Raw genomic sequence first — 14,539 nt, 5'->3', positions numbered from 1 at the left:
TATTTATTTTTTGTATTGGGGATTGAACCCAGGGTATTTTACCACTAAGCCATATTGCCAGTCCTTTTCTTTTCTTTTTTTTTTTTTTTCATTTTGAGCCAGGTCTCACTAAGTTGCTCAGAGTCTTGCTAAATTGCTGAGGCTGGCCTCAAACTTGATGTCCTCCTGTGTCAGTCTCCCAAGTCACTGGGATTATAGGTATGCACCAAAATGCCTGGTGAATTTAGCAGTTTCAAAGAATTCATCTCCCTTCTGAAAAAAAAGACAGCTTTTTCCTAAATCCCTGTTTCTATCAGTGCTTCCATGGTCTCCCAATCCCATAGACTCAAAACTTTCATGGAATCAGAAGTTGAGGCATTAGGGATATTCCAGTCCAGTGGCATTAAATATATTCCTACTGTTTATCCACCTATCTCCAGAACTTTCCCATCATCCCAAACTGAAGTTCTGTACTCATAAAACACTAACTCTTCTCTCCCTCTACCAGCCTCTAGTGCTATGAAAGTTTTAAATCTGGCCAACCATGGTGGTGCACGCCTGTAATTCCAGTGACTAGGGAGACAGAGGCAGGAGGATCACAAGTTAGAGGCCAGCCTCAGCTACTTAGTGAGTCCCTAAGCAATTTAGTGAGATCCTGTTTTGAAAAATAAAAATGAAAAGAGCTAGGAATGTGGCTCAGTGGTTAAGTGCCCCTGGGTTTAATTCCCAATACAAAAAAAAAAAAAAAAAAAAAGGAAGGGAGGGAAGGAGGGAAAGAGGGAAAGAGGAAGGGAAGATTTTGAATCTGGAGGATTGGGAGGCCATGGTAGCACTGAAAGAAACAGGGATTTAGAAAAAGGATGTGATTTTTCATAAGGGAGATGAATTCCAATTTTGATATCTGGCTGAGCTAAGCATATTTACATATAGAAATATACCAGCTGTAGAAAAAGAAAGGTGAAGTCAAGGGTTAGAGCATGAGATGTGTGTGTGCCTTCATGTCATGAGAACCAAAGTGATGCACAAGGAGATATGCTCCAGAGAAGTAGCTCCAGAACAGAGTGAGCACAAGGCCAGGAACCAAGAAAAGCTGTGAGGAAAGAGCTAGGGAAAGCTCTAACAGAACACTGAGGTTTGTTGATCTCATCTCTGTTTTTAATCTTTTGGTGTATTGTTTTCCATGCTTCCTCGTCAGAGTCCTTACCATAATCCCCTACCATTTTATAAAATTAAACTAGTCTCTAAATGTCACTTTGGCCCAAGGCTGAGACAGCTGGATATTCTAAAAAGAGGTAGTCAAGAGCACACGCCTGTAATCCCAGCGACTCTGGAGTCTGAGACAAGAGGATTGCAAGATTGAGGCCAGCCTTAGCAACTTAGTGAGATCTTTAGTCACTTGGTGAGATCCTATCTCAACTTTTTTTTTAAATAAAATAAAAAGGACTGGAGACTTAGTTCAGTGGTAAAGTGCCTGGGTTGGATCCCTACTACCAAAAAAATTTAAAAAGTGAACTCAGCATATATATATATATATATATATTTTTTTTTTTTTTTAAAGAGAGAAAGGTAGAGAGAGGTAGAGAGAGAGAATTTTAATATTTATTTTTTAGTTCTCGGCGGACACAACATCTTTGTTTGTATGGTGCTGAGGATCGAACCCGGGCCGCATGCATGCCAGGCAAGCAAGCGCACTACCGCTTGAGCCACATCCCCAGCCCTCAGCATATATTTTAAAAAGGACTGGTGGTTATTCAAAGTTGTCAAACCATCTTGCGAAACTTCAGGGTTTTTTTTTTTTTTTAATTCTACTTAAAAAATTAGAGTTTTAGCAGGGTGAAATGGCATACACCTATAACCCAGCAGCTATGGAGATGGAAGCAAGAGGATCCCAAGTTGGAGACCAGCCTCAGAACTTAGCAAGGCCGTAACTCAAAATTTTAAAAAAGGGCTTGAGATGTAGCTCAGTGGTAGGCCTCTGGATTCAATCCCCAGTACTTGGGGGGAAAGGTCCTGGATTGTAGTCCTAGTCTTTGACTAATAAATTCTATAACCTTAGGCAAGTCATGTCACGTCTAGATATCAATTTCCAAGTTGCCAAACGAAGTGGTTCCACAGGATTGTTTCTAAGCCTGTGCTAAGGATCCCTCTGGGCTTGTTCACGTCACCTCCTTGGTCTAGGCCTCAGTTTCCCATCTGGCCCTCAAATTCTATTTGTTCTCCTATCTAGATATTATCAAGTTGCACTGTTAAGAGCAGGAAATTGATGCTCTTAAGAACTAATACATGGGCTGGGGATGGAGCTCAGTGATAGACTGCTTGGCTAGCATGCATGAGGTCCTGGGTTTGACTCCCAATTCCAGTTGCTGTAATCCCAGTAACTCTGGAGGCTGAGACAGGAGGATTGCAAATTTGAGGCCAGCGACTTTGTAATTAATCAATGTACAGAGACTTTGATTAATAAGCCAATACATGGTTCAGTGTGTACCACACTCCATTTCATTTTGTAGAGGAAGGAATCATCTGTACAGCCTTATTTCTCAGCCTTTTTCATTTCATGAGCTACTTCCAGTTGACATATTGTGACAACACACTTTCAAGCTCTGGGTCCCCAAATTAGAATGGGAGGGAGAACCTCCTGCATAGGCAGAGGGAACAGGCTTGTAATTGAATGTTTTATGATTGCTTAGTGGCACAGCACTTGCTTAGCATGTTCAAGGCCCTGGGCCAGTGTCTGTACAGAAAGAAAGAAAGACCTGTGATTGGTACAGTTACATGGAGAGGAGAGCAAAGGAACAAAAAAAGAGATGAGGTGGAGGGGCCAGGCAGGAGAGAACTAGAAGAGGAAGAGTAGGAGCAAAAAGGGTGACCCCAGCCCATTGGAGCCCCTTAGCTGGGCTCCCCCACTATTTTCCTGCTGTTCCACTGAGGAACTTGCTATCTCTACCTAAGAGAAAATGGGATGAATTCACCACCAAAGACTGGATCTATAGGTCCTGATTTCTCTCAAACATGCCTACCTCGCTGCTCATTGCAATCCAGGACCCAGTTGTTTACAAATATAAAGTTAATCTGATCATGTATGGAGCCATCTTTAGGCCCAAGTGAGTTAAGTCACACCTGGGATCAGAACACAGAGTACCCTTAAGGGCTGGACAGGGCTCTAGAGATCATCTGTCCCAGCCTCCTCAATTCCCAGATGATGTCACTGATGGCCAGAGGGAGAAACAGCTGTTCCAATCACTCAATCAGTTAGCAGGGACAGGATGAATCCCCTGTGGTGATGACGCTCTACAGATGAGCAGGCCCTAGGCCTCAGTGTTCCCATTTGTAAAATGAGGGGTTGGGCAAGAGCAGTTGAAAAAGAGCAATAGTTTTTGTTACTTGTTTGCAGGAAATTGAACCAAGGGCCTTGCACATGCTAGGCAAGCACTCTCCCACTGAGCTACACCTCTTTTTCATTTTCTGTTTTGAGGCAGGGTCTCACTAAGTTGCTCAGGCTGGTCTTTAATTTACAATCCTTCTGCCTCACTTGAGATGTAGCACCTCACTTGGAATTATAGCACCCAGGACAGAGCCATAGTTCTTAGCTTTATCTGCACATGAAAGTCACCTGAGGGGAGTTTAAAGAAATCTGGATGTCCCATCCCCAGACATGTTCCCAAAACTGGTCTGGTGTTGGGACCTGGGTATAAGTGATTCCTGGGTGATCTGTGAGGATTATTCCAATTATTTTTTCAGCACCAGGGATTGAACCCAGGGGTGCTTGACCACTGAGCCACATCCCCAGCCCTTTTGGTGTTTTTATTTTTGATACAGAGTCTTACTGAGTTGCTTAGGGCCTCACTAAGTTGTTGAGGCTGGCTTTGAACTTGTGATCTTCCTGCCTCAGCCTTCAGAATTACAGGCATGCACCGCCATGTGCAGCAATTATTCCAATCTTCCCATCCAGATTCATTTATTCATTCAACAAACAGTGGCATCTACTGCATGTTGGGCAGTGTGAAAGACACTAGGAATGCACCAGTGCTTAGGTCAGTTGTGGCCTCTATGCTCCTGGGGCTAGTATCATGTATGTCCAAGGAGGTAACAGATGAGGCGGGATGCAGAGTTGGAAAGGTGGAACAGGGCACACAGCCTCACCCCTTCTGTGTTCTCTCACCCTGCAGAGTACACCAGCTCTGGCCTGCTCTTCCAGCCCAGCAGTAACTGGAGTAGCACAGGCTCTGCCCCTTGGAGACCACTTGCGCTTGTCCACCTGTGGCAGGGACAGGGTGGCTGACTAGGGGTTGCATATCAGCAAGGCTATTTGACTGCAATTCAATTCCTCTTCTCCCAAATAGCTTTATGATTAATAAAGGTGACATTTTTATCTCCTGCATGACTCGTGTGTGTCTCTCTTGACTGATTCTCATTTCAGGCAGAAGAAAAGAGGTGCTATTTATCAGCCTCCTCAAACTCCATAACACTCTATTGGGCATGATGGGCAGTACACAGATAACCCTACAGCCCCTTCTCAGTTACTTTTGCAAGCTTCTCCTCTTCTATTTGCTGTACCTCTGGCTCAGTTTTGCCTTCTCTGTCCTTCCTCCCTGCTTGGTTCCATCTATTCCCAAAGTCTTAAGTAATGTCACTATGTCAGTGACTCTAACTTCAGTGCTATTACCAGCTCCCATTACTGTGGGCTCCAGGCTTCCTTTGTATATTTCACAAGTACATTAATACCTATGTGACCAAAATCAAAGTTTTTTGACTTTTTTTGGGGGGGGGGGGGTACTGGGGATTGAAACCAGGGGTGCTTAACCACTGAGCCATATCCCCAGTACTTTTTAATATTTTATTTAGAGATAGGGTCTCTTTGAGTTGCTAAGTGTCTCACTAAATTGCTGAGGCTGGCTTTGAACTCCTGATCCTCCTGCCTCAGCCTCCCAAACCACTGGGATTATAGGTGTGCACCATGGTGCCCAGCAAGATCAAAGTCTTGACTCCTGCCTCCCACAGTGGAATCCATATAGCTGCTCAAACCAGAAGCTTTGATTCCCCACCACTACCCACAGCTCCCACACCCAATCCACCATCCAATGTCATTCACTCAAGTTCCAACAAGCACCTCTGTACAGCCCCATTGCCACTAGCTGGTCTAACTCACCTTCCTTTCTCATGGGAAAGCAAAAGCTTCACACATTGGACAATCTCCTTACACATGGGACTCTAACCAATTCTCTACAGCAGTCAGAGTGACCTTTTTTTAAAAATTTTTTTTGTAGTTGTACATGAACAGCATGCCTTTATTTTATTTGCTTATTTTTCTATGTGGTGTTAAGGATCAAACTCAGTGCCTCACACGTGCTAAGCAAGTGCTCTGCCACTGAGCCCCAGCCCTAGCCCCAGAGTGACCTTCTTATTGCAAAATCAGATCATAGCATTCCCTTGCTTTAAGCTTATCAATGGCTTATCATTGTACTTAGAACAAAGTTCAAACTCCTTCCCCTGCTGAGCTTCTTTCATTCCTCAAATACTCCACAGAGCCTGGCTTAGGAGGCCAATGCGGGAGGATCATGATTTGAAAGCTGGCCTCAGTATCTCAGCGAGGCCCTAAGCAACCCAGCAAGACCCTGTCTCTAAATAAAATATAAAAAGGGCTTGGGACGTGGCTCAGTGGTCAAGCACTCCTGGGTTCAATCCCCAGTATCTAAAATAAAATAAAATACTCCATATAATGTCATTGTGCATGTGGCTTCCAGCAGCACCCTCACTCCTGCTGTCTGCTCTGTAGTTTGTTCCTATCCCTTGGCTCTTCCTTCCTCTTAGAGATCTTTACCCAGCACTCTATCTAAAGAAATGTTCCCTGTTATCATTTCTCTTTTTGCACTTCCCTCCATATTGCAAGGATTCATTCATTTTTGTTGTTGTTTCTGCCTTGCCACTCTGGAAGCTCTGAGGTCAGGACCCATACCTGTTTCGTGTACTGTGATGTCCTCAGAACTAAACACAATACTGGATCATACTGAACAACAAAGAAATTTCTGGAACTTTCAGATACTGTTGCAGGTGATGGTGGGTTGGGGAAGAAATTTTTGGATGAGGACAGAGTGAGGAAGGAACTTTTTCAAAATCTTCCAAATCGCACAAGTAAACTGACCTGTTGATCACGTCAATTATAAATGCAATAAACTGTTTGTTCTGTAAGTGACTTTTAATTGACCTTTTCTGTGTGTCAGGCACCAGGCTAGCACTGGATATTGGAGTAAACCTGAGAGACAGCATTCAGGGTCCTCGTAGGGCTTACTGTGAAGGGAAAATATACCTGCAGCCTGTTGGTATTCCTGTGACTCTTGCCTAGGGAAAGTTCCTGCTGGTACCCTAAGACCTTCTAAATGTTTTCTTTTCCCCATAGCCACACTTTAACCCATAAAACTCCAGCCCATTATCTGGAGCTGTTTATCAAGGCACAGACTCATTTTAGAGAGGAGGTATAGTACTACCTAGGATTAGCTCTGTCTATAACAGAAAAAATAACACTTGCTTTGAAGACATAGTGTAACCTGGTGCAGTGGTACACACCTGTAATCCCAGAGGCTTGGGGGTCAGAGACAGGAGGATGGCAGGTTTGAGGCCAGCCTCAGCGATTTAGCAAGGCCCTAAGAAACCTAGTGACACCCTATCTCAAAATAAAACATAAAAAGGGCTGGGGATGTGACTCAGTGGTAAAGTACTCCTAGGTTAAATTTTCAGTACAAAAAAACACAAAAAAACAAAAACCAAAACCATAGTGTAGCCAGGCATCTTGGCACACACCTGTAATCCCAGTAACTCAGGTGGCTGAGGTAGGAGGACTGCACATTCCAGGAATTTAAATTAAAAATAAAAAGGGTTGGGGATGTAGCCCAATGGTAAAACAACCTGGATTCAATCCTTTGTACCAGGGGAAAGAATACTGTGTTTATCTCTCATAAGAGAAATCTGAAGGCAAGCAGTGCAGGCTTGATATGGAATTTCACCAGAGACTCCAACTACTTCCAAGTTGCTATCCCCCATATTTAGCATATTGCCTCACTGTCCAAGATGACTGCTCAAGCTCCAGCCTTTGTATCTACAATCTAGATGGCAGAAAGGAGGAAGGGGAAGGAAAATGGTTCCTTCCTTTTGAGAAACCTCCCAGAAGTACTACACAATGCTTCTACTCAACATCTCATTGGATGGAACTTAATCTGTCCACTCCTAATTAAAAGAAAGGTTTTCTTTAATGAGTATATTGCACTTCCAAGCAAACACAGGTTCTATTAATCAGGAAGAGAAGAGTAGACATCGGAGTAAGCAACCAGTAGTTTCTTTTTTGGGCATTTAGACAATTTTTTTTAGTTGTAGATGGACAAAATACTTTTATTTTATTTATTTATTTTTATGTGGTGCTGGGGATTGAAACCAGGGCCTCACACATGCTAGGCAAGTGCTCTACCACTGAGCCATAACCTCTGCCCAGGTATTTAGAAATTTTGAGAGATAAGGACAGGAAAGAAGAAATAGGGGGAAAAAAGCACAGAAAAAGAGTTTTATAGGACTAGGGATATAGCTCAGTTGGTAGAGTGCATGCATTGCATATACAAGGCTCTGGGTTCAATCCCCAGCAACACCAAAAAATAAAGAAAATAAAAATAAGTTTCATAAAAAGGTCCAAGACCACTGATTTCCACATAAGGGGATGTGTCTACCCCCATGGGCTAGAGCTGGCTGGCAGTTGAGGCCATATATCTTGGGAACAGAGCAAGCAGGACAGAGTCCTGGGTATGAAGGTTTTCCCAGAATGACCCAGGCAAGAGGCCCTCAGGAAATAAACCAAGAGACCTCTCACCAGAGAAATTCCAAAAACTTGGATCCCAGACTATTCTCCTAAATATTTTTCTTGAAGCGAAGGGGATACCACTCCCTTAAATAGGCCCCAGGTCAAGATCTGGGGCCAGATATTCAAAGTCAAAGTTCAAGAAAAGATTCTCTTCATTTTTTTGTGGATGTAAATGGAGCACAAGTACATAATCTTCAAATCTTGGAGCTTAAAGAGGCCTGAAGAGTCATAGAGCCCAGGGCTGAGGTTGGAGCTCAGTGGTAAAGCACTTGCCTAGCAAGTGTGAAGCACTGGGTTCGATCCTCAGCACCACATATAAATAAATAAAAAAAGATCCATCAACAACTAGAAAAAAAAATATATTTTTTTAATTTTTTAAATTTATTTTTTAGGTGTAGATGGACACAATACAATGCCTTTATTTTTATGTGGTGCTGAGGATTGAACCCGGGTCCTGCTAGGTGAGCGCTCTACCACTGAGCCACAATCCCAGCCCCCCAGAAAATATGTTTTTTAAAAAAGCCTTTCTTTAAAAAAAAAAAAAAAAGAGTCATGGAGTCCAATCTCCACACTTACTTCCACTCTGCAACCTCATGTTCAGGACAGGCAGGTTGTGTTGGGAAGATGTTAAATTCAGGGGATTATTTTCAATTAAGATGTAGCTTTTTGCAGAGCTCGTGGATGTTTAGTGGGTAAAAATTACCCAATATCACCAAGTTCCTCAAACCTAGAAGTACAGGAGCCATTCCAACAGACTCCAACCTTGCTGAATAGCAGTCCCTAACCCAGCGTATCAGAGAATGACAGACTCTCACCAAGTCAGATAGCTCCCTGCAATTCCCTTCTACTTCCTCCTCTAAAGGCATCAACATCGTTTCAACAGCTTCTGCCCTATAGAGGCTCAACACATACGTTTCTTTTGCCTTTGGAAAAAGCCATTGGGCTGGGCATAGTGGTGCATACCTGTAATCCCAGTGGCTCAAGAGGCTGAGGCAGGAAGAGCACAGGTTCAAAGCCAACATCAGCAATTTAGTGAGGCTGTAAGTAACCTAGTGATACCCTGTCTCTAAATTTAAAATAAAAAGGGCTGGGGATGTGACTCAGTGGTTAATTGTTCAACTTTAAACACACACACACACACACACACACACACACACACACAAAGCAACAGGCACAGTGGCACATGCCTATAATCCCAGTAATTCAGGAGGCTGAGGCAAGAGGATCATAAATTCAAAGCTGGCCTCAGAAATTTAATGAGACCCTGCATCCGAAGAAAAAAGAACTGCTCAGTGGTAGAGCAGTAGAGTATCCATGGGTTCAATCTCCAGTACTGCAAAAAGGGGTGCCTCTTTAGAACTTTGATCTTGGGTGCACCTAATAGAACTCTTGTACTTCTAGTTTCTTCTGAAGGCCCTACAGCTTGATTATCTTCCATCTCTCCCATGGAGTCTGGGAAATGGGACACCGGGGCATTGTTACAAAGTTCTGGGGGAACTAGGACTTAAAGAAAACAATTTTCCTGCCTCTGGACAGGGTCCATTCTGGTGCCAAGCAGAGCTATGGAAGTTTGTCACCTGACCCTGCCCATCCAGTAAGCAAGAATTAAATACTCAGGCAGAACACGACGCCTGCCCCTCCCATGAATGCTGAACATTCTGTTTTTTGCCCTTAGGAAGAAACTGGTAAATAACTGCATTCTCTTCTCCCAGTCACACACCCCCTTCTTTGCAAAACCAAAGAATTGGGTCACATTACATAAGTCTATGTGGTTTTGAAGGGCTGAACATCAAGCTTCGAATTGTTGTCCCACACATATTGGAGCACAACCCCTTTTCTCCTGAGTAACACAAAGGAAAGCTGCTGACTTCCAAAGTTTGGTAAGGTTTGTTAAGTTGTTTTTCCATACACTCCTGATCATTTTAGCCCATGGGATTTATTTGGGTTCCTCTTCTAGAATGGCGTTAGAATTCAGGGAATTATGAAATGATATTAAATAAGATATAATCACAACTGTATTTTTAGAAGAAAAAAGTACTTAAGAGCTAGGGCTGTGGCTCAGTGTTAGAGTGCTTGCCTAGCATGGGTGAGGTACTGGGGTCATTCTCCAGCAGAAGGAAAGGGAAATGGAAAGGGAATGGAAAAGTGAAAGAAAAGAAGGGAAGGGGGAAAGGAAGAAGCAGGAATGCCTAAAATTAGCCCAGACAGGCACTCCATTGTGGTATGGGCAAAGGAAAGTTACTAGAAATATCTGCCATCAAATGACCAAGGTCAATCCCCTCCTCCTGTAGATTCAATCATTTGGTTATTCATTAGTTCAGGCAATAAATATTTATGGAGAAACTCTTTGGTACCAGGCTGAAAGATGAGGTTCCTAATTTCATGGAATTTACCTTCCAGTGGAGGGAGACACACAGACAACAGAGAAATAAGATCCAATAGAGAAGAAACAGGCTGGGAGAGAGGACATGCCCAAGGTCACATATGCAGCTCTTCTGTCTGGCAGTGTCTCCATTTCTCATTGAATATATTCAGTGCCCTACCATGTGCCAGGAATAACACTAGGCACTGAGCATGTAAAATAAATAAGACAGACAAGGTTTGTGTTCTTGCAGAACTCATAGTATAGTCCAGGAGACAGAGTGTGAATAAACACACACACACACACACACAAAAAAAAAAAAAAAAAACAAAAAAACATTGAGACTTCTGATTTCTGGTTCAGCACAATGTCCTACCAACAAGTAAAGAGCTGAAAGAATTGAAAAATCAACAACACTTCTTAGATCTGTAAGAGAAATTAGGTCATAGGGAAAACTGCTACCCCCAAAATTGGAGAGAAAGGCAGATATAGAGATTCACAACTTTGCAGAGCAAAGCCTGCTGCAGGCACCAGGGCCAGAGTAGAAAAACCTGAACGGTAATTGACAAATTGCCGCAGGCTCAGTATAAACAAGCTGGAGAGTTAAAAATTCCAGGAGCCACCTGGTGGGGGGTAGGGGTGAAGGGTGGGGGAAGCACTTTTGTGAGTTTTACCTCCAGGAGCTCAACCAGATCCTCACTGCTAATATCAGAAAAACTCACTCCTGCTTCTAGCAGGAGGAGGGGGAATATATTTTGAAATATACCAGAGCATTCTGTTTTTTAAAAGGACTCAGGAAAAACAATTATACTAAAGCTTAACCTGCTGAGGTTCTAGCATAGCCTCATCATCCTGGGACAAGGACATGTTCAACTCAATTCTCTCTAGCCTTCCACCAGGGGAGAAGAAAACACACAACTCCAGCCTACTGTAGCTATTCTGTCCCACTTCAGGGGCACAGAGAATGAAAAGTTCGGTGAAAATCAAAGTGCAGAGGCACAAGGTCACCAAAAGAGAGATCTAAGCATAAGATCATAGAACCTGGGTATGGTGACACATGCCTGCAATCTCAGCAACTCCAGTGGCTGAGGCTGAAGGATCACAAATTCAAGGTCAGCCTCAGCAATATAAGAGATCCTGTCTGAAAAAAATAAAAAAGTAGGGGGTGAGGTAGGGGGCTGGTAGTGGAGTCCCGCCCCCTACCCTGCCCAACCTAGGGGTTCAATCCCTAGTACTGCAAAAACAAAAAATAACAGAAAGTTTCCCCTCCTCACATCTTTTTTTTTTATTTTAATATTTATTTATTTATTTTAGTTTTTGGTGGACACAACATCTTTGTATGTGGTGCTGAGGATCGAACCCAGGCCGCACGCATGCCAGGCGAGTGTGCTACCGCTTGAGCCACATCCCCAGCCCCCCTCCTCACATCTTACCACCACATCGTTAAAGGTCTATTTACATCAATTTCTTTTATTCAGTATATCACATACATGTTTCCACTTAACTAACAAGGCCTATTTAAAGGAAAAGGTACAGTTTGAGGAGCCTGAGCAAGCATCAGAACCAGAATCACATGTGGCAGCATGTAAGATAATCAGACCAGAATTTTTTTAAAGCTATGATGAATATGCTAAAGGTTGTAATGGATAAAGACGACAACATGCAAGAATGAATACATAATGTGATCAAGGAAATGGAAATTCTAAGAAAGAATAAAACATGAGTGCTAGAGATCAAAAACACTTGCACAGTGTTTTTGCAAAAACGCAGGCACATCGGTGCATACTTGTAATCCCAGCTATTTGGAAGGTTGAGGTAGAAGGATCTTAAGTTTGAGGTCAGCCTAGGCAATTGAGTGAGACTCTGTCTCAAAAGAAAAAAACAAAGAGGACTCAATAGTTCAGCACCCCTGGGTTCAATTCACAGAACCAAACACACACACACACACACACACACACACACACACACAAAGTGAAAAACTACAAAAGTATAAATATATAAAATGGGTTAACTAGAAGAGAGAAAGGGGCCAAAGAAATAGGAAGCAATAATGACTGAGAATTTCCCCAAACTAATACCAGACACCAAATCACAGATCCAGGAAGCTCAGAGAACACCAAGCAGAATAAATACCCCTAAAAATGTACACCTTGGAATATTATATTCAAACTTCAGAAAAAAAATCAAAGATAAAGAAAAAATCGGGGCTGGGGTTGTGGCTCAGTGGTAGAGTGCTTGCCTCACATGCGTGAGTCACTGGGTTGAATTCTCAGCACCACATATAAATAAATGAATAAAATAAAGGTCCAACACTAAAAATATTTTTTAAAAAGGAAAAAATCTTAAAGAAGTGAGAAGAAAAAAAATTTACCTATAGAGGATAAAAGATAAGAATTACATCTGACTTTTCCTCAAAAACTAAACAAGAAGAGAGTGTCATGAAATATGTAAAGTTTTGAGAGAGAAAAAAAATAACTAAAATTCTATTGCCTGCAAAATAATTCTTCAGAGGTAATGAGGAAAAAAGACTTCCCCAAATAAAAATTGAGGAAATTTGTTGCCAGTAGAACTACCTTGAGAGAAATGTTAAAAGTTCTTCAGAATACAAACAACAATAAATGTTGGGGAGGATGTGGGGAAATGGTACACTCATACATTGCTGGTAGAAATGCAAATTGGTGCAACCATTCTTCAAAGTGGTATGGAGGTTCCTCAAAAAAATTGGAATGGAACTACTATTTGACCCAGCTATCCCATTCCTCGGTTTATACACAAAATTATAATATTACAGTGATGCAGTCATATCAATGTTTATAGCAGCTCAATTCACAATAGCTAAACTATAGAACCAAATTAGGTGCCCTTCAACAGATGAATGGATAAGAAAAATGTGGTACATATACACAATGGAATTTTACTCAGCCTTAAAGAAGAATGAAATTATAGTATTTGCTGGTAAATGCATGGAGCCGGAGAACATCATGCTAAGTGAAATAAGCCAATCCCAAAGAACCAAAGGCCAAATGTTTTCTCTGATATGCAGATGCTAACTGAAGAATAAAGTTACTTTAGTTTAGGTAGGGGAGTGAAGGGAGGGAAAGGGGTATGGGGGTAGGAAAGATATTAGAATGAATCAGACATTGTTACCCTATGTACATATATGACTACATCTCCAGTGGGATTCTATATCATGTACAACCAGAAGAATGAGAAATTATACTCCACTTATGTATGATGTGTCAAAGTGGATTCTACTGTCATGTATAACTAATTAGAACAAATAAAAAATGATTTTAAAAAAGTTCTTCTGAGAGAAGGAAAATGATGAAGGTCAGAAATTCAGATCAGCATAAAGGAAATGCATTGGGGAATGAATAAGTCAAAGTAATATGAGAATTTTATTTTTATTATTCTTGATCATCCTAACAGAAATGTATTCGGTGGCAGCGAGACCCGCAAATAAAGGGGAGCGCCGGGGCTGTGGCGGCGCAGCCTCGGCCCTTGTGACTGGCGGCGCCCGCGCGGCCGCGGCCTGGAGAGGATTCAAGATGACCAAGGTAAGAACCTCTTCCAAAAAAGGTTCGACTGAGTGAAACAGACTTCAAAGTTATGGCAAGAGACGAGTTAATTCTAAGATGGAAACAATATGAAGCTTACGTTCAAGCTTTGGAGGGCAAGTACACAGATCTTAACTCAAATGATGTAACTGGTTTAAGGGAGTCTGAAGAAAAACTAAAGCAACAGCAGCAGGAGTCTGCACGCAGGGAAAACATCCTTGTAATGCGACTAGCAACGAAGGAACAAGAGATGCAAGAGTGTACTACTCAAATTCAGTACCTCAAGCAAGTCCAGCAGCCGAGTGTTGCCCAACTGAGATCAACAATGGTAGACCCAGCGATCAACTTGTTTTTCCTAAAAATGAAAGGCGAACTGGAACAGACTAAAGACAAACTGGAACAAGCCCAAAATGAACTGAGTGCCTGGAAGTTTACGCCTGATAGGTAAACAAATCATACTCCCCAGTCAAGACTTCCCTGACAGTCCCACTGCGTTTCCACACCAAGACTCAGACTTTTTGAGCCAAAAAAAAAAAAAAAAACACACATTCTTATACCGTGCAGCTTGTAATGATTAATGTAAAACTTACCAGATGAACCTTGTGTTTCAGCTTTTTTTTTCTTCCCCTTCCCTTTGCTTCTGAGGCCTGATGTCGTAGGACTATTCCGAAGAAGAGGCCACCTCCGAAAAATTCCCCTTCTAGAACATGTAGACACTGAGAAATGTTTCTGTTTGAAGAAAATAGAGGGAGAAACAGAAGTCTTAAGTCTGTGGCACACTGTGTCTTCAGACAGTTTGGA

At 42.2% G+C, this 14,539-nt stretch overlaps 1 pseudogene; it reads left to right on the top strand.

Moving 5' to 3' along the window:
* The first annotated feature begins 9,901 nt into the window (after nucleotides 1-9,901).
* Nucleotides 9,902-14,221, top strand: LOC143638626 (pre-mRNA-splicing regulator WTAP pseudogene; annotated as a pseudogene).
* The last annotated feature ends 318 nt before the right edge of the window (nucleotides 14,222-14,539 follow it).

Source organism: Callospermophilus lateralis, chromosome X (genome assembly GCF_048772815.1).
Source record: "Callospermophilus lateralis isolate mCalLat2 chromosome X, mCalLat2.hap1, whole genome shotgun sequence".
Lineage (NCBI taxonomy): Eukaryota > Metazoa > Chordata > Mammalia > Rodentia > Sciuridae > Callospermophilus > Callospermophilus lateralis.
The sequence above is the reverse complement of the archived record's forward strand: the minus strand, read 5'-3'. Positions and strand labels throughout refer to the sequence as shown.